Source organism: Saccopteryx bilineata, chromosome 1 (assembly GCF_036850765.1).
Source record: "Saccopteryx bilineata isolate mSacBil1 chromosome 1, mSacBil1_pri_phased_curated, whole genome shotgun sequence".
NCBI lineage: Eukaryota > Metazoa > Chordata > Mammalia > Chiroptera > Emballonuridae > Saccopteryx > Saccopteryx bilineata.
The window spans coordinates 398429245-398454212 of record NC_089490.1 but is presented as its reverse complement, the minus strand read 5'-3'; the positions used below and the strand labels follow the sequence as shown (position 1 = coordinate 398454212).

The following is a 24968-nucleotide window of genomic DNA, read 5'->3' as shown; positions in this document are numbered from 1 at the left end:
GATAATTGTCTCATTAATGCATCTGTCCCCACCCCTTCTCGGCCCACACTGAAGCCCAGCCTCTGTCAGCTGAAGGAGTGTTATGGCTCCTGGGGACAGGGACACAGGCTGAGGACACACCTGGTCGCTGTGGGAGACTCCGTAGCGCAGCTCATTCACAAAGTGCTCACAGTTCTCACTGGTCAGCTAGTGGAGCACCTCCTGTCCCACCAGATCCTCCGCATGCTGGACGATTTTGCTGGGAGGCAGCGGTGGGTATTTGTCATGGTGTTTGTTATTGACATGGTACTTGTCACTCCCTGCCTCATCGATCAACAGCTCCTTCTTCACTACGGCCTGTCAGTCAGGGCGGACATGATGCTGGCTGCACCAGCTCCCGGGATTCCACCTGTGGGTCCCAGAGAGGAAACAGAGGCATGGTCCCCGATGGGCTCCAGGAATCGAGCTGTCTCCAGCTGACATCACTATTGAAAAATTATTCTAACAGCCAGTCTCATGACTCCTCTTCTTCACCATTGTCAGCCCAGATGTACTGTAACGCCTTACATATAAGGTCTGACTTCTAAAACAGTTAGAAGGATCTTATAAATGTGTAAGTGAACATAAAATATAAGAACATACTCAACTTCCAGGACTGAAGATGAAGCTAAGAGTTGAAGTAGTGAACGTGTGTGCGGATACCTGTGTATCAGGGACGGGTGCTGACCTGCGCGTGTTAGTGCAGACGTGGGCTCTTGAGGTTCACACTGGAATTATGATGCCTGTGTGCAGACTAGAATATCGAGTGTAGACCAGAGAGCTACGGCATGGGAGCTGGGATCTCCCCATAGAGCTGAGTCCCTGGAAGGAATACGCCTGAAGCACAAGGGAAAGGAAGATGAGAAACTGCCTGGAGCTCTGGGTGTGAAATTGAAAATGTCTCTCATGAGATACTGTGAAGCTAAGCCATTCTGATGTGTAAGTGGTAAGTCTGAAGTGCTGCTGCCCCCCGGAGGAGCCCCGGTAGACTAACTGAAGCCCTCAGTCATTTGCAGCTATAAACGCAGGGCACACCTGGCTTGCTCAGGAGCAACAGCCCTAGCAGCAATGGGCCCTAGACACGCTCAGTGGGGGAGCGGTAGCTAATGAATTTAGAATAAGACAGTGTTCCGGAACCGGTATGTGTATGGGTATACACACACATTTCTCCGGAGTGTACGTCCAGTAGTACAATCGCTCTGTCATGAAGCCGAGGAGTGTGTGTTGAGCTCCAGTATATGCAGCCAAACAACTTTCTAACAATTTCTCAAGTGGCTGATCTGACTTATCCCCTCATCTTCCAGAAATCTAAGTGAGCTCCAGCTGAATACCTCTCTGCTCCCCTCCCACACCCCCTCCCTGCTCCTCATGTCCCTACCCTGAGTCGGGCAGCTTTCTGATTTAGGAATTTTTCTGTTTTTCACTCATTTTATTCCAGCCCCCAACAAATGACAAACCTCCTACTGTCATCATCTCAGGCCACTCAATCTGAGATCAGGGGTCCCCTTCCCATTGCCCTATTCCATGTCAATGTCCAGCAGCTGACGTTGACCCCAGAACTTCACTCAGATTCCACTTCTGCATTCAGATCTCACCTGTGACTGGTCAGGGCAGCCAGTTCCTGATCATGTGATCCCATGGTTTTCTGACCAGCATCCTGCCCCTTGTCCTTAACACTCCATGTATAATCTCTCCAGGACCCACTGTGGCTTTCCAAAGAGGCCCATCAGCCATGACCTTCACTGACCTCAGGGCACAAATATGACATTGGGCAGCTCTCAGGTCCTCCTGCTGTTTCTTCCTCACCCCCCTCTCTCTCCCAGGGCCCTGTCCCACCCCCTGCGCCACCTAGGGCCCCGCCCCCTCTCCCTCCCAGGACTCTGTCCCTGGTCCTGACTGAAGGACTTGCCGGTCCCCTCTCCACACAGCTCACTGTCACTCTGCTCCTCTGCACAACCGCTTCTCTCTGCCCCCAGCACCTTCCCCACACCCGCTCCCTCTCCTCCACATCAGACAGACACCCCCCCTCTGAGGAGCTGCCCTGATCCCCAGCCAGGCTCAGCTGCCACTCCCTGGTCCCCAGTCCCCAGGACCTCCCCCTCTCCCCGCATGGGTCCTGTCCCACTGCAGTTCCCTGTGTCTTTCTGCTCCCCCTCTGGGCTGTGAGCTCCAGGCAGGAGGGATCCTGTGTGCTCGGCCCTCCCTCCCTGCATCTGCATGAAGAGGACAGGGGCCTGGCTTGGAGCAGGAGGACAGGGACTGAGTAAGGAGGGGGCTGGAGGGTCAGCGGGTTCAGAACTACCCCCCCCCGTCCCACTCCTCTCAGGGCAGGGCGGGGCAGGCCCAGAGCCGGTCTCTGTCTCCCAGATCATGAGCAAACTTTTCACTCCATCGCCAATGGTTTAAGCTCCAGCCAGAGCACCCTCAACAGCAGCCAGGGGAGAGTCAAAGTGTCAGCTTGAGTGCCTCCCTGGATAAAGACATCGGGCTTGATGCAGGCCTGGGAACAGAGTCCTTTGGGGACCATGGTCAGAGGCCCTCGCTTCCTGTGAGATATGAGTCCTGCCGTCCAGGAACTGTTTCATTTTCAATAACCGCAGGAGTCCAGCTTGTTTTGTTCCAGCTGCCGACCACTAGCACGTGCCTGCCTCTCACTGCACATCTCTGACTCAGTACAACTGAGCTACTGGTCGGGGAGCTGTCCCAGTCAGAACACTAGATTCGAATGCACGTTAGCAGGCAGGACACCTGTCTTGGAGGGAAGAGGAGAGAGAAGATTGGGCTGAGGAGGCACCAAGCTGCAGCAGCAGCAGAAGCAGACACCGTGGAGACTCCCTCACTTCCCTAGTCCCTGGTCCCCGTCAGCCCACACGCCTGCTTCTGCCCCACGCAGGCACGCACAGCCCCCCACACCCACAGCGACTCCCACATGGGGTCTCCAGAAAGCCCCCACAACGGTGCCAGACACAGAGAGCAAGCTCACTCGAACCAAAACCTCACCACCCTGCAGGAAAAGGGACCTAAATGACAAACATAGGTCCCCACGAAAGCCTTCTCGAGCAGCTGTGGCGGTTGGAAGCCAGAAGAGAGACCAAGCCTTCCAAGAAGAAAGCTGCCCTTCCGCTGTGGAGCCACGCACAGAAATTTCCAGGGACTTTCCCAGGAAACCGTGGTGATGTCCAGTGTTCAGTCCTGGTGGACAAGATTTATGCCAATGTCGTGAATTTCACTCTCAGGTTCCTTCTGATATTGCTCAGGAAGAACGCTAAAACAAGTCAGTGTTCTCAATTGAAAGGCTAACAAAAAACTGGCTTCTTTCTCAGCACTCCACCATCTTCTCCTGGCCTCCTTTACGTGCCCTTCTCTGCTCTCCTCTCTAATGCCAATCTCAGGAACCAAGAGAGCAAACTCCCGTACTGCCCTCATTTTATAGTGTAGAAATAAAAAATTCTAATCCAATATACAAAATAGGGAAGTCTCTAATACAAAGTCACTTATCTGAGGCATGATGGGATTGTACCACTGCACATCAAAAAGGGTGGGAAAGGCTTAGTCCTAAAACCAAGCCTCAGGCTACAAGGATCCTGCCTGCCCACAGCCCGCCCCCAACACACATTAATATCACCTGAGCAGTGCCATCTTTAACACAGTGAGCATAATATATTTTATGTGCCCAACAATCCACCGCTATGCTCACTTTACTACCCACAATCTACATCACCAGCATCCCTGTGCAAGGAAATTAGGCAGATTACACAAATTACAGCAACATGACAAATCATATACTTTCAACAATTACAAAGGTACATTTCACCAGTCTCTGAGCACTTAGCCCAAAGCGCAAAATGTTCTCAGCCTTCTCTCTAGCCATGGTAAAAGCTTCCCAGGGTACGGGAGTGCTTCCAGCAAAGCCACCCCCCACCCCCATCAGGGTATTTCACATTGTTTAAAATCCATAAGTCCATCCAACAAAGGAGCCAGTGTCCACTCCGGTCATAGACCAGGAAATCAGTCCATGCACATAAGGCCTCAGCCACCCCCCTCATTCCTACCGTCCTGGCAGGTTTTACACTGTCCCAAGGAGGGGCACGTGGCAATGGCAATCAGCATTTTCATCTCTGCTCCGGAGAGCATAATGGCCCCCACCCCTACGTTCCAAAATCGCAGACCTACCAAGAACATAGTAAGTATTCCTTGCTGCTGGGCTCTCACCTTCTGGAGACTATGGATTGCCACTCCAGCCCGATTTTCCTCATCCTCCAAAGAGGAACTGGAAACATCAGCTCCTGCTGCCGGCCTTGCAGCCCCCGGCCTGGGCTCAGCTCAGTCCTCAACCCGGCCTCCTGCTGCTGTTGGCTCTCCACAACGTCCAGGGCAGTCTGCAACTCACGAACCTGTGAATCCTTCTCCAGCATCTGCTTCATTTACAAATGAATCTCGCAAACCTGGTCGGCTTCCTTCGGTGCTTGCTTCAGCTCCAGGGTCGGCATCTCTTTCTCCCACATTTGCTCCAGCTCCTTCCACTGCTCGGTTTGCAGGTCTCGGGCAGCCTATTCCACAGAGCTCTCAGTTTCCCCTCGCATGGCTGTAAAAGTCAGCCAAACTACGGCCCCCCAAAAGGACAGCCATAGGGAACCATAACAGCAGCCAGTCCTCTACTCCATCGCTCAAAGGTGGCTCCATACTCATCTGTATCGAATCCTGCCACAGACTAGGCCAGGGGTCTCAAACTCGCGGCCCGCCGAACAATTTTGTGTGGCCCGCAGACTAATCCACGAACTACAGTTTCTGGTCGTTTTGTGACACTGAAAAGTGTTGCGTAACAGTTGCCTTTTGTAGACCTAGTGCGGCCCGCCGAATGGCTGTGATCTTGCTCTGCGGCCCACATGCTGAGTTGAGTTTGAGACCCCTGGACTAGGCCAAATGTGAGGCCAGTTGCTGCAGACACCATCACAGTGGCCTGGCCCATGCAGGTTTGCATTGGATTCGGATAGTCAGTAAAGAAACAACAAAGTCAAAAACTGGTGGGCCATCATATTTAATCCTAGCTTGCATCTGGCAGGCAAGTAAAAACACACACTGGGCTCCAAAACCCACTCACATTCAGTGCTCATAAAGCTACTGACTTATTCGAGTTTCATAGAATCAGAGGTTTCTAGCTCACCAGAGTTATTCATCTCTGTTCCCCATCTCCTTTCTTATCCCTGCACAAACTCTGCACAAACTGGCTTCTCCCTCAGCACTCCACCATCTTGGCTGCTTCTCCTGGCCTCCTCCACCTGGCCCTTCTCTGCTCTCCTTTCTGATGCTAATCTCAGGAACCAAGAGAGCAAACTCCCGTTCTGCCCCCACTTTATAGTGTAGAAATCAAAACCTTTAATCCAATATACAAAATAGGGAGTCTAGGCCTGACCTGTGGTGGTGCAGTGGATAAAGTGTCGACCTGGAAATGCTGAGGTCGCCAGTTCGAAACCCTGGGCTTGCCTGGTCAAGGCACATATGGGAGTTGATGCTTCCAGCTCCTCCCCCCTGTCTCTCTCTCCTCTCTCTATCTCTCTCCTCTCTAAAATGAATAAATAAAATAAAAATTAAAAAAAAAATAGGGAAGTCTCTAATACAAAGTCACTTATCTGAGGCATGATGGGATTGTACCACCGCACATCAAAAAGGGTGGGAAAGGCTTAGTCCCAAAACCAAGCCCTAGGCTACAAGAACCTTGCCTGGCCACAGCCCGCCCCAACACACATTAATATCACATGGATGACAGGCTTCCATGTGGGCAGCGCCATCTTTAACAAAGTGAGCATAATATATTTTATCTGCCCAACAGTGGGTTTACGTAGAGACATTAAGTCTAGATGAATTTTGAAAGGTTTTATTAAAAAAGGAGGTTTTTTAATATGCTGGCTGCATATGACTGACACGGGGCCTATCTGACCCAAATTTTGCAGCCCTAAATATATCTCAGAGGATGGTTATATACCCTTTGACCACGTACAGGTTGGTGGAGCATGACAACATGACAAAATCATTAACAAGCTTATAACATTTGTCTAGGGCAGTGGTCCCCAAAATTTATTGGGCCATGGACCGATTCAATGTCAGAAAATATTTTCACGGACTGGCCTTTAGGGTGAGACAAATAAATGTATCATGTGACCGAGACAAGCATCAAGAGTGAGTCTTAGATGGATGTAACAGAGGGAATCTGGTCATTTTTAAAAAATAAAACATCATTCAGACTTAAATATAAATAAAACGGAAATAATGTAAGTTATTTATTTTTTCTCTGCGGACCAGTACCAAATGGCTTACGGATCGGTACTGGTCCTTTGCCCGGGGGTTGGGACCACTGGTCTAGGAGATTTAAGAAACATTAAAACTTTCAAGGTAACACAATGGTAATGTCATTTTACATAGTAAAACACATTCATAAACCTTTTAGTATCTATCTTTCCTCCTTTCCCTAGAGCAGGGGTCTCCAAACTACGGCCCGCGGGCCACATGCGGCCCCCTGAGGCCATTTATCCAGCCCCCGCTTGCACTTTCGGAAGGGGCACCTCTTTCATTGGTGGTCAGTGACAGGAGCATAGTTCCCATTGAAATACTGGTCAGCTTGTTGATTTAAATTTACTTGTTCTTTATTTTAAATATTGTATTTGTTCCCATTTTGTTTTCTTACTTTAAAATAAGATATGTGCAGTGTGCATAAGGATTTGTTCATAGTTTTTTTATAGTATGGCCCTCTATTGGTCTGAGGGACAGTGAACTGGCCCCCTGTGTAAAAAGTTTGGGGACCCCTGCCCTAGAGGTACATGTTAATCTCAGGATTCCAGGAAGGGAGAGAGAGCCAAAATCAATGTAGGGTGGTATGTAAATTTTGTCTCTTATTGAAAGGGAAAAGAAGTGCTTTAAATAATCTTAATCCTTTCAGAGAACTAAAAATAAATGACCCAGTTGTCCTTGTAAATCAGGAGATTTTTATATCTTTTTCCTTCAATTTTCCAAAGAAAAGACAGGACAGAAAGCCTGACTTTTCCTCTTTAAAATGGCATTGCCCGTTGCCAATACTAAGTATTACAGTTCTTTGGCACCTTACCACATTCCCCACTGGTTTTACATTCTGAGTCAAATCCTTGACTCAATTTTTTTTTTCCTGAAGCTGGAAACGGGGAGAGACAGTCAGACAGACTCCCGCATGCGCCCGACCGGATCCACCCAGCACGCCCACCAGGGGCGACACTCTGCCCACCAGGGGTCGATGCTCTGCCCCTCTGGGGTGTCGCTCTGCCGCAACCATCACCACTCTAGCGCCTGGGGCAGAGGCCAAGGAGACATCCCCAGCGCCCGGGCCATCTTTGCTCCAATGGAACCTTGGCTGCGGGAGGGGAAGAGAGAGACAGAGAGGAGGAGGGGGGCAGGGTGGAGAAGCAAATGGCCACCTCTCCTATGTGCCCTGGCCAGGAATTGAACCTGGGTCCCCCACACGCCAGGCCGAGACTCTACCGCTGAGCCAACCGGCCAGGGCTTGACTCAATTTTAACGAGGTGCTTGAGGCTGTTGAGTAAAAATATCAGCCTATAACATGTAACAAATATTTATCAGGTAGACTTTATGTTTCTATTAATAGTAATACAGTCTACTGAAGAAACAAATGCTACTGATTTATTTTTTAAAACCTGGGCAGATTTTCTGTAATTTATATAAATTATTAATTTTATAAATTTTATTCCTTTCTCTGTCAAAAGTATTTCTATTAAAATTATACAACTCTTTTTAGTCAGAATTCTTAAAAATCTTTTTCCTTTCAGAGACAGCGAGAGTCAGTGAGAGGGATAGATAGGGACAGACAGACAGGAATGGAGAGAGTTGAGAAGCATCAATCATCAGTTTTTTGTTGCGACACCTTAGTTGTTCATTGATTACTTTCTCATATGTGCCTTGACCGTGGGCCTTCAGCAGACCAAGTAACCCCTTGCTCAAGTCAGCGACCTTGGGTCCAAGCTGGTGAGCTTTTTGCTCACACCAGATGAGCCCACGCTCAAGCTGACAACCTTGAGGTCTTTAACCTGGGTCTTCTGGATCGGAGCCCAATGCCTGGTCAGGCAGAATTCTTAAAAATTTTAACCTTTAGTGACAACCAAACTAGCTTTCCTTTTTTCCTCGTTTCCCTTCTTCCTCAAAGTCTGATTGAAAGGATGTCCTTATAAGCACTGTGCTAAAATTGCAGAAACTGGGATCACATCTTGGTTTTTGTAATAATGCTAGCAGAGTACACACAAGAAGAAAAGTAAATGCACTAGATTGTAAAGACTGGGGTGGACCTCTTTCTTAATGTCCAGTATCCTTTGTCTTAAGATTTGGTGCAATATGTTAAATGGTCTGTATGTAATATATTTAATTATTAAATGAAGACAACAGTCCCTCTAAACTGAAAAAAAAAAAAAAAAAAAAGAAAGGATGTCCTTACTGAGATTCTTCATGTATTATCCCTGTGTAGACCAACCAGCTTCCAGTTTGTGCCTCGAGCAGGGCATGCCGTTCTTTTTAGGGATAACTTAAAAGGGTTGGTGGAGTCAGTCTCCACTGTCTACAAAGTTGTCTCTGTTGAGACTGCAGGCTTCAGCCAGCTATGGTGGACCCAGGCGGGCATGCCTTCTACCTTGGCAGCTGTGGGAGTGGTCAGGATCATGTTGTGTGGACCTGTCCACGTGGGAGTCAGTCCTTGGGTGATGTACTTCTTTACTCGAACTGAGTCCCCAGGCTGAAAAGGAGGTACCAGATCTCCTGGCAGTGCTGGTAGTGCCTCTTGGACAGTCTTTTGAACAGCCTGCTATTCTTTGTACTTTGCAGACCCTGCAAGTACTTAAGAATGGAGTCGTTACATTTCCTTTATGATTTGACTTATGTGTTCTATTTGCCCTGAAACCTTGGGGCCTGTGGGCACAATGTAACTTCAAATTAGTTTCTAATTAATATTGGGTTCCTTTTCCATTACTTGCAAGACCCTGAATACAAATGCAGGCCCATTATTAGACCCAATATTAATGGGAAAGCTAAATCTGGAATTTTATATAGCAATTTCTTAACAACTATCACTGTGGCCCCACTTTCAGTAAAAAAAGCTTCTATTTATTTGTTAATTATTTTATTAAAGTCTATTTTTAAGAGTTTACTTGGGAAAGTTCCTCTTTCCCAGTTTGTGTTTTCTTTTTTTAAACAATTTCCTTACCTTGCTTAGAATTTACTTGGATGTAAACTAAACACAGAGATATTACGCCTTCTGGAATAGATTTTAAGTCTGGTCTTTTTAATTATTTCCTTCCTGCTGGCAAAATCTTTTTCTAATTGGTTGCGAATAAACTTTTAGCAATAAGGGTTTTAGTAAAGTTACTAAAATTTTCTGGAAGCCCCACTCGTTTTAGGTAGCATCTTCAGCATCCTGATTTTTCTTAAGTTTAGGGAGTCTCCCCTCTTTTGGTGTCCTGGTCAGTAGATGAAAGCCACTACCTCAGAGGATCAGGCTTCTGCATTTATGGGGTGAGGGTTTGAGCCTCACCTTTGCTTGTTTTTAAGCTTTCTCTTTAGGGCTTCTTTTTCAACTGTGCCTGTCTTAGGTCATTCCTTCTTTCAGGAATCCTACCCATCATTGACTAACCAGTCATTTTAGGAGCTAAGCAAAGTTATGTGATTGAGGGAGGAGCAATATCCCTTCAGAAATGCTTAGTTTTATTCACTTATTTATTTTTAACAGCTGATGATGCCACATTTATAAAATTTATAATACATTTTTTAATTTTTAGAGCTGATTGTTATGTAAAAGGCTAAGTTGATTGCCTCAGTATTTTTTTTCTGATCCTGGCTAACAGAAACTGAGGGAAAATGTCTAAATCTTCTTCACTTGCTTGGGAGAAAAATCTTACCTAAGCTAGGCAATTAGAAACATTTTTTTGAGGTGGTCTCGATTATTTTACAGATTCTAACAGTCCTGGTAGGGCTTTATGCTTCCCTTATAAAGGGAAGTCTAAGTTTTCTAATTCTAAAGGTCACTGGGAAAAAGGATTTAAATTATTTTCTAGTACATTTATGTTTTACATTCTAATGATTTATTTACAAACATCAATTGAAATGACCAATAAATTTTATGTTTTACTTAATTACAAATTCCTTTTCCATTTTAAGAAAACATATCTTGTTGAAAACAAGACTACCACCAAGTTAAGAAAACTGAGAAGAAAATGAACAAATCAAGACTTCAAAGCAGCTCTACTAGAAAAGCCAAATCCGACAGTGGATTACAAACAACAGCTGATGCCAACACAAGAAGACCTAGAAATAACACAACTGAAAATTAAAGGCAGACAACATCAAGCCTAGACTTAACCAGCTCTACAAACAACACACCAAACACACAGACATGATGAGATGACAGAGAACTGCAATCCAAATGAAACCACAAGAGAAACCTCCAGAAAATGAAATGAGTAATATGGAAATAACCAACTACCAGATGCAGAGTTTAAAATAATGATTGTTAGGATGCTTAGGGATCTTAGAACAACAATGGATGGTCATTATGAACACCTAAAAAAAGAAATAGCAAGTATAAAAAAGGACATTGAAATATTAAGAAAGAATCAGTTGGAGATGAAAAATACAGTATTAGAAATGAAGACCACAATGGAAGGAATTAAAAGCAGGATGGATCAAGCTGAGGATTGAATCAGCGAGTTGGAGCACAAGAAGAATGAAGGCATGGAAGCAGAACAGAAAAAAGAAGAGATTCAAAAAGTCTGAGGAAACTCTAAGAGAGCTCTGTGACAACATGAAGAGAAATAACATCCGCATCATAGGAATTCCTGAAGAAGAGAAAGAACAAAAGATAAAAACTTTATTCAATCAAATCATAGCTGAAAACTTCCCTAAATTGATGCAGGGAAGGGTTTCACAAGTTCAAGAAGCACAGAGAACTCCATTAAAGAGAAACCCAAAGAAACCTACACCAAGACACATCATAATTAAAATACCAAAGCTAAGCAATAAATAGAAAATATTAAAAGCTGCTAGCGAGAAAAGGGCTATCACCTACAAAGAAGCCTCCATAAGGATGACATCTGACTTCTCTACACAACCACTTGGGGCCAGAAGGGAATGGGAAGAAATTTTCAAAGTAATGCAGAACAAGAGCCTACAACCAAAACAACTTTATCTAACATGGCTATCATTTAAAATTGAAGGAGAAATTAAAAGCTTCCCAGATGAGAGTCAAACAAACAATAAAACCCACACAACTCAATTAATTTATTACAACCAAACCAATGCTGCAGGAAATGTTTAAGGGCCTGTTGTAAACAGATCAAAGTGGGAAAAGAATATAGCAAAAGAAAACTACAGTTTAAAAGAATAAAATGACAATAAACAACTACATATCAATAATAACCTTAAATGTAAATGGATTAAATGATCCAATCCAAAGACATAGAGAAGCTGCATGGATAAGAAAACAGGACCCGTACATATGCTGTCTACAAGACACACACCTTAAAACAGAAGATGCACATAGACTGAAGGTAAAAGGATGGAAAAAATATTTCATGCAAACAGCAAAGGAAAAGAAACTCGGATAGCAATACTTATATCAGACAAAATAATCTTTAAAACAAAGGCTATAGTAAGAGATAAAGAAGGTCATTACATAAGGATAAAGGGAGCAATCCAACAGGAAGATATAACCATTATAAATAGCTATGCACCTAATATAGGAGCACCTAAATACATAAAGCAGACTTTGATGAAAATACAGGGTGAGATCAACAGCAATACTATAATAGTAGGGGATTTCAATAACCCACTAACATCATTAGATAGATCCTCAAGAAAGAAAATTAACAAAGAAACAACAGACTTTAAGAACACACTAGATCAACTGAATTTAATAAATATCTTCAGAACCTTTCATAAAGCAGAAGAATATACATTCTTTTCAAATGCTCATGGTATATTCTCTAGGATAGACTACATGTTAGGGCACAAAAGTGGTCTCAACAAATTTAAGAAGATTGAAATCATATCAAGCATTTTCTTTGATCACAATGGCATGAAACTAGAAATCAACCACAACAGAAAAACTCAAAAATTTTCAAACACAGAAAAATTAAATAGAAGGTTCTTAAATAATGAATGGATTAATAATGAGATCAAAGAATAAATAAAAAAATTTTAGAAACAAATGATAATGAGCATACAACAACTCAAAATTTATGGGACACAGCAAAAGCAATACGGAGAGGGAAGTTCATAGTACTACAGTCATACTTTAAGAAGCTAGAAAAAGCTCAAATAAACAACTTAACCCTGCATCTAAAAGAACTAGTAAAAGAACAGCAAGTAAAGCCCAGAGGTAGTAGAAGAAAGAAAATAATAAAGATCAGAGTGGAAATAAATGACATAGAGGCTAAAGAAACAATACAGAGGATCAATGAAACCAAGAGCTGGTTCTTTGAAAGGGTAAACAAGATCAATGAATCCTTAACCAGACTCACCAAGAAAAAAAGAGAGAGGACTCAAATAAATAAAATTAGAAATGAGAATGGAGAAATAACAACTGACACAACAGAGAGACAAAATACTGTAAGAAAATACTTTGAAAAACTGCATGCCAAAAAAGTAGACAATCTAGGTGAAATGGACAAATTCCTTGAACATATAATCTTTCAAAAATCAATCTGGAAGAATCAGAAAACCTAAACAGACTGATTACACCAAATGCGATCGAAACACTTATCAAAAAACTCCCAAAAAACAAAAGCCCTGGGCAGGATGGCATCACAGGGGAATTCTACCAAATATTCAAAGAAGAATTAACTCCTATCCTTTTCAAGCTATTTCAAAAAATTCAAGAGAAAGGAAGACTTCCAGGCTCCTTTTATGAGTCAAGCATAATTCTGATTGCAAAACCAGGCAAAGACAACACAAAGAAGAAAATTATAGGCCAATCTCCCTGATAACCTCATGCTAAAATTCTCAACAATCATTAGCAAACTGGATCCAGCAATATATGAAAAAAATCATACATCATGATGAAGTGGGATTCGTTTTGGGGAGGCAAGGCTGGTACAATATTTGTAAATCAATTAATGTGATTCATCACATAAACAAATGTAAAAAGGAAAATTACATGATAATTTTAATAGATACAGAAAAAGCATTTGATAAAATACAGCACCCATTCATGATCAAAACTCTCAGCACAGTGGGAATACAGGGAACATACTTCAACATGATAAAGGCCATCTATGACAAACCCACTACCAACATCTTAATCAATGGGCAAAAATGAAAAGCAATCCCCTTAAGATCAGGAACAGGACAGGGGTGCTCCCTTTCACCACTCTTCTTCAACATAGTACAGAAAGTCCTAGCTACAGCAATCAGACAAGAAGAAGAAATAAAAAGAATCCAAATTGGAAAAGAAGAAGTAAAACTATCATTATTTGCAGATGATATGATACTGTATATAGGAAACACAAAAGTCTCAGTCAAAAAATGACTCAACATGATAAATGAATTCAGCAAAGTGGCAGGGTATAATATTAATACACAGAAACCAGAGGCATTTTTATACACTAACAATGAACTGTCAGAAAGAGAAATTAAGGAATTAATCCCCTCCACTATTGCAAAAAATAAATTAATTAAGTAAATTTAATGAAGGAGGTTAAAGACTTGTACTCAGAAAATTATAAAACATTAATAAAAGAAATCAAGGAAGATACAAACAAGTGGAAGCATATATTGTGTTCGTGGCTAGAAAGAATAAACATCATTAAAATGTCTATATTACCCAAAGCAACTTATAAATTCAATGCAATACCAATTAAAATACCAGTGACATACTTCAAAGATATAGAACACTTAGAATACATATTCTAAAAATTTATATGGCCTGACCGGGTGGTGGCACAGTGGATAGAGCATTGGACCGGGATGCAGAGGACCCAGGTTCAAGACCCTGAGGTTGCCAGCTTGAGCCCAAGGTCGCTGGCTCCAGCAAGGGGTTACTTGGTCTGCTGAAGGCCCGCGGTCAAGGCATGTATGGGAGAGCAATCAATGAACAATTAAGGTGTCGCAATGCGCAATGAAAAACTAATAATTGATGCCTCTCATCTCTCCATCCCTGTCTATCCCTCTCTCTGACTCTCCCTCTGTCTCTGTAAAAAAAAAAAAAAATTATATGGAACCAAAAAAACACTAATAGCATCAGCAATCTTGAAAAAGAAGAATATAATGGGAGGTTTCACACTTCCTGATATCGAGTTATACTACAAAGTCATTGTACTCAAAACAGCTCAGTACTGGCATAAGAATAGGCACATAGATCAATGGAAAAGAACAGAGAACCCAGAAATAAATCCACACCTTTATGGACAATTGATATTTGACAAAGGAGGTAAGAGCATACAATAGAGTAAAGACAGTCTCTTTAAAAAATGGTGTTGGGAAAATTAGCTACCTGCAAAAAATGAATCTAGACCACCAACTTACACCATTCACATAAATAAAATCAAAATGGATAAAAGACTTAAATGTAAGTCATGAAACCATAAGCATCTTAGAAGAAAACATAGGCAGTAAGCTCACTGATATTTCTCGCAGTAATATATTTACTGCTTTATCTCCATGGGCAAGTGAAATAAAAGACAGGATAAACAAATGGGACTATATCAAACTAAAAAGCTTTTGTACAGCTAAAGACAATGTGAACAGAATAAAACCACAAACCACACAATGGGAGTACATATTCGACAACACGTCTGATAAGGGATTAATAACCAAAATTTATAAAGAACATGTAAAACTCAACACCAGGAAGACAAACAATCCAATCAAAAAATGGGCAAAAGGAATAAATAGACACTTCTCCAAAGAGGACATACAGATGGCCAATAGACAGATGAAAAAATGCTCAACATCACTAATCATTAGAGAAATGCAAATTAAAACCACAATGAGATATCACCTCACACCAGTCAGAATGGTGCTCATCAACAAAACAAAACACGATAGGTACTGGTGAGGATGTGGAGAAAGCGGAACCCTCCTGCATTGCTGGTGGGAATGCAGACTTGTGCAGCCACTGTGGAAAACAGTATGGAAATTCCTCAAAAAATTAAAAATGGATCTGCCTTTTGACCCAGCCACCCCACTTTTAGGAATATATCCCAAGATCACCATATCACCGACTGAGAAAAAGAAATGCACCCCCATGTTTATGGCAGCATTGTTCACAATAGCGAAGATCTGGAAACAGCCCAAGTGTCCGTCAGTGGATGAGTGGATTAAAAAACAGTGGTACATATATACAATGAAATGCTATGGAGCCATGAAAAAGAAGGAAATATTACCTTTTGCAATAACATGAATGGACCTGGAAACTATTATGTTAAGTGAAATAAGCCAAGCAGAGAAAGAAAAATACCATATGACCTCACTCATTTGAGGAATCCAATGAAAAATGAGAACTGAAGAACGAAATGGAGATAGAGGAGAGATCAAAGGGACCAGAGGAAAAGAGGACAGAGGGAAAGGGGATGATAGGATGGGATAAACCTGAAGGGAAGGGAGGAATGGTGCTTTAGTGAGGGGGGCAAGGGAGATGTTGAGGGGAATATGAGGGAAAGGGGACACATTCGGGGTGACCCTAGAATCTATGTAAACACAATTAATGAAATTTTAAAAAACTTTGAAAAAATGTCAAGACATCATGAGTACATTTTTAGTGCTTTTCTGGGGCATTTTCTTATACACACACATCCACAGCAAAAGTATTTATGTAAATTTTGCAATGTAGTGTGTGAATTTTGGAATGTTATATGTGAATTTCTAGATTTCTCTTTAAGAAAAGAAAATCCTCGCCTAACCAGGCGGTGGCGCAGTGGATAGAGCGTTGGACTGGGATGATGTGAAAGGACCCAGGTTCAAGACCCCGAGGTCGCCAGCTTGAGTGCAGGCTCATCTGGCTTGAGCAAAAACTCACCAGCTTGGACCTAGGGTCTCTGGCTCCAGCAAGGGGTTACTCAGCCTGCTGAAGGCCCGTAGTCAAGGCACATATGAGAATGCAATCAATGAACAACTAAGAAGTCGCAATGCGCAACGAAAAACTAATGATTGATGCTTCTCATCTGTCTCCATTCCTGTCTGTCTGTCCCTGTCTATCCCTCTGACTCTCTCTCTGTCTCTGTAAAAATAAATAAATAAATAAATAAATAAATAAATAAAATGTAAAAAAGAAAAGAAAAGAAAAGAAAATCCTCTAGATTATTTTATTGCCCTTTTTTTTAACCTAAAAATCTTGTTTAAACATTTTCCCCTAAAATGTCTTTATATGCAATACCACAAAATACAGTGTGTCCATAAAGTCATGGTGCACATTTGACCGGTCACAGGAAAGCAACAAAAGATGATAGAAATGTGAAATCTGCACCAAATAAAAGGAAAACTCTCCCAGTTTCATACCTATTCAGTGCAGTTCGATGTAGGTCAGGCACAGATTTTTTAGGACTCCTTAGGTAGCTATCCCATATAACCTCTACTGACTCGTCACTGGCTGATGGCCTACCAGAATGGGGTTTCTCCACCAAACTGCTGGTATCCTTCAACTGTTTATCCCACCAAGTAATGTTATTTCTATGTGGTGGCGCTTTGTTATAAATGTGCCGATTTTCACGTTGCACTTTGGTCATGGATTCGAATTTAGCGAGCCACAGAACACACTGAACTTTTCTCTGTACCGACCACATCTCAATTGACATGGTCGTGGGCTGCTCCCATGTATATATGGTGTTACATCATCATCTGCGCATGCGCACAAGGTACCACACCATCCTACAGAAACTGGGAAGGTTTTCCTTTTATTTGGTGCAGATTTCACATTTCTATCATCTTTTGTTGCTTTCCTGTGACCGGTCAAAGGTGCACCATGATCTTACAGACAAACTGTATAATTTGAATCATTTTTACCTTCCTTTTGGTTTCCCGAATAATTGAGAAAAAAAAAGAAAAGAAAACATACCTTGTTTATGCTGTAACTTTCCTGTCTAGGCAAACTAATAGTAATATTTTTTTACTCTAGGTTTGGCAACCTAACATTGAACAATACTGCTCTCAAAATGATAATAAGGGGGACCTGAAGATGGCAGTGGAGTAGGCGGATGCACAGATGCCCAGTTCTCACCACCAAACTGGATTACAAATTAATTTAGGAAAAATCAGCGTGAAAAACCAACTCTGGACTACAAGAACAGCTCTCAAAAACCAAGGAGCAAAGAGGAAAGCACAGATAATCCTGGTAGGGAGCCCTGAACCTCCTCTGCTTGCCGGAATGGAAGGGGGTGGGGTGGGGCTGAGAGCCCAGAGAGGATTTCACAGAGGGAAAGGGAGCAGAAAACTACTGCTCACAGCCACTTGCCTGGCGACCAGGGAGCGAGGTGCGTTGAAAGGACCAGCTTATCTCCCAGGTGGAGAGGACAGGGAGAGGGACAGACTGTGAGGAGTTAAGGAATGCAGGAGAGGAGCTAAAAGGGCTGACTCATCCGTGCTGGAGGGGGCCATAGCTGGGGGAGGGACTGAAACTTTCACAAAACAGAGCTGAAGTGCTTCCGGATCAGAGACCTCTGGACATCTCTCCAGCTCCAATCAGCACAACAAGACACAGCTGAAAACAAGAAGTGGGGAGGAGGAGCAGTAACTCAGGTCTCCATGGAGATCTGAAATACACCTCCCCCTACTGAAGCTGAGAAAACACCCTGGCCCCAGTGAGTCTAGCTGGCTAAAGAGGCCTTCAGAGTCTCAGGTTACACCCACCACATTCCTGGATACAGTTTCAAGGAAGCCCCCTGCTGATATCAGTAAACAAGACTATCACCTGTTAAGAAAACAGACAAATCAAGACTTCAAAGCTGCCCAAATCCGAAAGTGGATTACAGATAACAGCTGATACCAACCCAAGAAGACCTAGAAATAACACAACTGAAAACTGGAGGCAGACAACACCAAGCCTAGACTCAACCAACTCTACAAATAAAACAAAAAAAAGAGGATGAGAAGACAAAGGAGTGCAATCCAAATGAAACCACAAGAGACACCTTCAAGAGGTGAACTGAGTGATATGGAAATAATCAAACTTCCAGATGCGGAGTTCAAAATAATGATTGTAAGGATGCTTAGGGATCTTAGAACAACAATGGAGGGGCAGTTTGAAAACCTAAATAAAGAAATAGCAAGTATAAAAAAGAATCAGTTGGAGACGACAAATACAATATCAGAAGTAAAGACCACAATGGAAGGAATTAAAAACAGGATAGATAGAGCAGAGGATGGAATCAGTGAGTTAGAGGACAACTGGAATGAAGGCATGAAAGCAGAGAAGAAAAGAGAAAAAAGACTCAAAAAGTCAGAGGAAACTCTTAGAGAGCTCTGTGACAACATGAAGAGAAATAACATCCGCATCATAGGGGTTCCTGAAGAAGAAGAAAAGAGAACAAGGGATAGAGACTTTGTTCAATCATATCATAGCTGAAAACTTCCCTAAATTAATGCAAGAGAAACTCTCACAAATCCAAGAAGCAAAGAGGACTCCATTAAAGAGAAACCCAAAGAAACCTACACCAAGACACATCATAATCAAAATACCAAAGCTAAGCGATAAAGAGAAAATATTAAAAGCTGCAAGAGAAAAAAAAGTTATCACCTAAAAAGGAGCCCCCATAAGGATGACATCTGACTTCTCAACAGAAACACTTGAGGCCAGAAGGGAATGGCAAGAAATATTCAAAGTAATGCAGAACAAGAACCTACAACCAAGACTACTTTATCCAGCAAGGCTATCATTTAAAATTGAAGGAGAAATAAAAAGCTTCCCAGACAAAAAACAACTCAAGGAATTCATTACAACCAAACCAATGCTGCAGGAAATATTAAGGGGCCTGGTGTAAACAGATCAAAGTGGGAAAAGAATACAGAAAAAAAAAAAAAAAAAAAGGAATACACCTTTAAAGAAGAAAATGGCAATAAACAACTACATATCAATAATAACCTTAAATGTAAATGGATTAAATGATCCAATCAAAAGACATAGGGTAGCTGCATGGATAAGAAAACAGGACCCATACATATGTTGTCTACAAGAGACACACCTTAGAACAAAAGACACACATAGATTGAAGGTAAAAGGATGGAAAAAAAACATTTCATGCAAATGGAAATGAAAAAAAAGCTGGGGTAGCAATACTTATGTCAGACAAATTGGACTTTAAAACAAAGGATATAGTAAGAGATAAAGAAGGGCACTACATAATGATAAAGGGAGTAATCCAACAGGGAGATATAACTATTATAAATATCTATGCACCTAATATAGGAGCACCTAAATATATAAAGCAGACTTTGATGGATTTAAAGGGCAAGATCAACAGCAATACTATAATAGTAGAGGATTTCAATACCCCGCTAACATCACTAGATAGATCCTCAAGAAAGAAAATTAACAAAGAAACAGCAGACTTATTGGAAACACTAGACCAACTCGATTTAATAGATATCTTCAGAACCTTTCACCCTAAAGCAGCAGAATATACATTCTTTTCAAGTGCTCAAGGTACATTCTCTAGGACAGACCACATGTTAGGGCACAAAAGTGCTCTCAACAAATTTAAGAAGACTGAAATCGTATCAAGCACTTTCTCCGATCACAACAGCATGAAACTAGAAATGAATCACAACAGAAAAGCTCAAAAATTCTCAAACACATGGAAACTAAATAGCAGGTTGTTAAATAATGAATGGATTAAGAATGAGATCAAAGAAGAAATAAAAAAGTTCCTAGAAACGAATGACAATGAGCATACCAAAACTCAAAATTTATGGGACACAGTTAAAGCAGCGCTGAGAGGGAAGTTTATAGCACTACAGGCACACTTTCAGAAGCTAGAAAAAGCTCAAATAAACAACTTAACCCTGAATCTAAAAGAATTAGAAAAAGAACAGCAAGTAAAGGCCAGAGCTAGTAGAAGGAAGGAAATAATAAAGATCAGAGCAGAAATAAATGACATAGAGGCTAAAGAAACAATACAGAAGATCAATGAAACTAGGAGCTGGTTCTTTGAAAAGGTAAACAAGATTGATGAACCTTTAACTAGACTCACCAAGAAAAAGAGAGAGAGGACTCAAATAAATAAAATTAGAAATGAGAGAGGAGAAATAGCAACTGACACAACAAAAATACAAAATATTGTAAGAAAATACTATGAAGAACTGTATGCCAAAAAACTAGACAACCTAGATGAAATGGACAAAGTCCTTGAATCATACAATCTTCCAAAAATCAATCTGGAAGAATCAGAAAACCTAAGCAGACCGATTACACCAAAGGAGATCGAAACAGTTATCAAAAAACTTCCAAAAAAGAAAAGTCCAGGGCCCGATGGCTTCACAACGGAATTCTACCAAATATTCAAAGAAGAACTAACTCCTATCCTTCTCAAACTATATCAAAAAATTCAAGCGGAAGGAAGACTTACAAGCTCTTTTTATGAGGCGAGCATAATTCTGATTCCAAAATCAGACAAAGACAACACAAAGAAAGAAAATTGTAGGCCAATATCTCTGATGAATATAGATGCTAAAATCCTCAACAAAAGATTAGCAAACCAGATCCAACAATATATGGAAAAAATCATACACCATGATCAAGTGGTATTTATTCTGGGGAGGCAAGGATGGTACAATATTCGTAAATCAATCAATGTGATTCTTCACATAAACAAAAAGAAGGAGAAAAACCATATGATAATTTCAATAGATGCAGAAAAAGCATTTGATAAAATCCAGCACCCATTCATGATCAAAACTCTCAGCAAAGTGGGAATACAGGGAACATACCTCAACATGATAAAAGCCATCTATGAGAAACCCACAGCCAACATCATACTCAATGGGCAAAAAATTAAAAGCAATACCCTTAAGATCAGGAACAAGGCAGGGGTGCCCCCTTTCACCACTCTTATTTAACATAGTCCTGGAAGTCCTAGCCACAGCAATCAGACAAGAAGAAGAAATAAAAGGCATTCAAGTTGGAAAAGAAGAAGTAAAACTATCATTATTTGCAGATGATATGATATTGTATATAGAAAACCCTAAAGTCTCAGTCAAAAAACTACTGGACCTGATAAATAATTCAGCAAAGTGGCAGGATATAAAATCAATACTCAGAAATCAGAAGCATTTTTATACACCCAACAATGAACAGTCAGAAAGAGAAATTAAGGAAACAATCCCCTTCACAATTACAACCAAAAAATAAAGTACCTAGGAGTAAACTTAACCAAGGAGACTAAAGACTTGTACTCGGAAAATTACAAAGCATTGATAAAAGAAATCAAGGAAGATACAAACAAGTGGAAGCATATATTGTGATCATGGTTAGGAAGAATGAACATCATTAAAATGTCTATATTACCCAAAGCAATCTATAAATTCAATGCAATTCAATCTCATAGCAGAGATTGGGAAAAGGGAGGGGAGGGGGGAACCAGCTGAAGACTTGTGGATGTTTCTGATGAGATCAGCCCTACTGTGGATGATATATGGCTCTGAGCATTTATCCACCTCTGTGACACCTGACTGTGCAAATTAATTCTGTGACACTTGTGTCCATTCTGAAGAAGGCACTTGAAATTTCACAACTGAGTCATGGGACCCCAGAATGTGAAGGTAGTGGACCCCTTACTCATTAATGCCATTGATCATTGCAAGACCAGAATCGAGAAACTCTCTCACAATGAACTGAATTGTGAATTTTCAGGCTCTCCTGTCCTCTTCTCTCTCCTTTTCTTACTGTCACAGCCAGGCTGTGATGTCTGCTTTTAAAGTGGGGCAGAGCTGCCTTGAGACCAGTTAAGTCAGAAGGGTGAGCTGAGAGCCACACCCCCCATTTTAAGCCACAGGGGGAGAAGCTGAGGGGAGAGGCAAAGCCCTCAGCTGCAGAATGTAGGTCACAACTTTAACCTGAAGACAGACCTCAAGAGCCACAGTCCAGTGACCCAGCAGCTAAAGGGAACTGCGATGCCCAGAGTGACAGCCCCTCCTGGAGCTCCGGGTCCACAGACCCACTGGCTCTTTGCTGACAAAGGTGAAGCCCTTACTCTTTCTCTCTCTCTCTCTCTCTTTTTTTTTTTTTACAAAGACAGAGAGAGAGAGAGAGAGTCTGAGAGAGGGATAGACAGAAATGGAGAGATGAGAAGCATCAATCATTAGTTTTTTGTTGCACATTACGACACCTTAGTTGTTCATTGATTGCTTTCTCATATGTGCCTTGACCGTGGGCCTTCAGCAGACCGAGTAACCCCTTGCTGGATTCAGCGACCTTGGGTCTAAGCTGGTGAGCTTTTGCTCAAAGCAGATGAGCCCACGCTCAAGCTCGCGACCTCGGGGTCTCAAACCTGGGTCCTCTGCATCCCAGTCCGACACTCTATGCACTGCGCCACTGCCCGGTCAGGCGTGAAACCCTCACTCTTAAACAGGCAGTGATGAAGATGGGGGAGGGGGCCTGGCAATGGGACAAAGTGACACTCCTTGAAAGAGACAGACCTTGCAGCTCACTATGTTCTCTGTCCATCCTGAACCTGACCTAACGCAGGGCAGTGAGAAGTTAGAGACCCCTCTACCCCTTTCACAGAGATGCTCACTTGGAAACAGACTGGGCCGTGCTCGGAATGCCATCCTGCCCCTGGGGCCAGAGGAGCCAATGGGCATTGGACCATTGCATCTGCAGCCCTGTCTGCTCTAGGGCATTGGAGTCAGGGGGTTATGTTGCAAGAGACATAGCTATTGCTGAGTCCTGCATGCACATAAGCTCTTTTGATGGGGGTGGGGGCACTGCCCACGTCTTCAAGTTTGCTGCACTCTCTTCCAGTCCCCAGTGAGGCCTCCATCCCTGTTTTTCCTGAAGATCCTATAAGAAACCAGTCTGAGTGTCTGAGACCTGGTTCCAGCCTCTCTGCAGCCTTCCAGTGAAGCCGTGTTACACTGGACGGAAGTGAGTGCACCTTATGTGTTAGTTGATTAGACAATATCATCACCCTCCATACCCACCCAGCCACACACCCGCCTCATCACTCACTTTCTCCAGGCTCACAGAGCCCTGCTCCTCAGTGGGCACCACAAGCCCATGTAGGGAAGAACTTTCCTGGTGTCCCACAATGGGTTTGCTGCTGCAAACCAGTGGGGCTAGTAATTTCAGGTAATGAGGGAGAATGATGCAGAATTAAAATAATAGCCTCCCCCCCAAAAAGAAGATGATATCGGAAGCCTCTGCAATGCTGATGGCAGGAACAAAGAGAGAGCCCCCGGTCTGCTTTATTTTATAGTGTAGAAAAGCTTTTAAGCCAATATACAAATAAAGAAATCTCTGATACAAAGCTACTGATCTGAGGCATAAATGGGATTCCTCATAAGAGTGCACCACTCCCATCAGGCAACAATCAATGGTGAAGGGGGAAAGCCTAGTTTTTTGGTTTTTGTTTTTTTATTATTTTTTTTACTTTGCACGAACACAGTCCCCCACTACCACAAATTATGCAGTCGAGTTTCCCACATTTGGGGAAATCACAGGGATCAGCACATCTGGAGTGCAATGGATAAGCCTCGCCCTGGGAAAACCACCTTCATGATCATGGTATCTCCCCTGCCAGGTAAGTATGAAAGCTTAGTTTTGAGAAGATCTTTCATGGTGGGCCAATCGCTGCGTCATTTGGTTGCTTTGCTACCGACCAATAGTGAGCAGGAGGGACCAGGTTGACCAGCACTGCAAAAGTGTGCGGTTTTTATTAAAAGGTTCGCCATCACGGTCTTAGTACATTACAGTGATTAAAGCCTTTAAGCAAATTCTTAGCCAATATAACCTTTGCTGTTTTCAATATGTTCACCATGTCTATGCTGACACATCACTGTTTGCATTTCCTGCAAATAAAATCCAATTCCACTTCAGTCTATTAATAACTATCACATGGAGTCGGAGTCCAGGAAACAATTTCAGAAAAAGTACGCATGGCACTGGAACTGTTGTCACATTTCCACATTCTGTATCTAGCCTCCAAGTGCCAGGACCACTGCTTTCAGCATACCAAGAATTTGTCTCAAGCCTAATGTCAATTTTGGGTTTCTGGTGATGGTTCAGGTAAACTGGAAGGACCATCCGTGGGCATGTGTGGAGGTGGAGCCCCTGTTCTCTTCAACCTGGAGAGATGAGACCAGGGGTCCCCTTCCTGGAGTTTTGCAGCCATGGAGATGCTGAGGAGAACCTTGGATTCATTATGCTTGGTGGTAGAGGTAAATTTGTAACAGAAGTAAGCAAATCTGGCTGGCCAAAAGTAGCAAGAAGGCCTATTCGAGGATGGGAAGTGAATGGAGAGAAAGGCTCTGAATTTGGAAAGTAGGTCTTGGCCTAAAACAGGGTTGGGACACTGAGGCATGAGGAGAAAAAGAGTGTGTAAAGGAGACACTATGTATTAGACAATGCAGTGGATCCATGGCAAAGGAGGAAAATAAGACCATCAATAGCCACAACAGAGATCTTCAAGGAATGAGCTGGACCCAAATATTCGGGGAAGGCACAGTAGTGGTCCCCATGTCTGTAAGAAATGAGATCGGCCTACCTGCTACTTGGACTGTTACCCTAGGATCCTCCACGGTGATGTGAGATGGGGACAATGGCCCTGGGCACCATCAGTCTTCAGTGGTGAGTCCCAGCAGGCTAGGCAAGGCAAGGTCAGAGGTGGCTGGGATAGGGCCAGAAAAAACTGAACCTTCCTTGGAGGAGCAAGGGGGCAGTCTGCCTTCCAGTGTCCCTTTTTCCTGCAGTGAGGGCATGGCTCTGGCAGAGGAGCACATGTTCC

General features: G+C 42.6%; 3 non-coding genes across 3 annotated transcripts; 2 read left to right on the top strand and 1 right to left on the bottom strand.

Annotated features, from left to right (window-relative positions):
• Positions 1-8216: 8216 nt before the first annotated feature.
• Positions 8217-8392, top strand: LOC136321350 (small nucleolar RNA SNORA81). The gene has a single exon (XR_010728611.1). It is a non-coding gene; the product is annotated as a small nucleolar RNA SNORA81 (small nucleolar RNA).
• A 4-nt stretch (positions 8393-8396) lies between these two features.
• Positions 8397-8454, top strand: LOC136321343 (small nucleolar RNA SNORD127). The gene has a single exon (XR_010728604.1). It is a non-coding gene; the product is annotated as a small nucleolar RNA SNORD127 (small nucleolar RNA).
• Positions 8455-23614: 15160 nt separating this feature from the next.
• On the bottom strand, positions 23615-23773 carry LOC136321384 (U1 spliceosomal RNA). Its single transcript, XR_010728642.1, has one exon. It is a non-coding gene; the product is annotated as a U1 spliceosomal RNA (small nuclear RNA).
• Positions 23774-24968: the final 1195 nt, after the last annotated feature.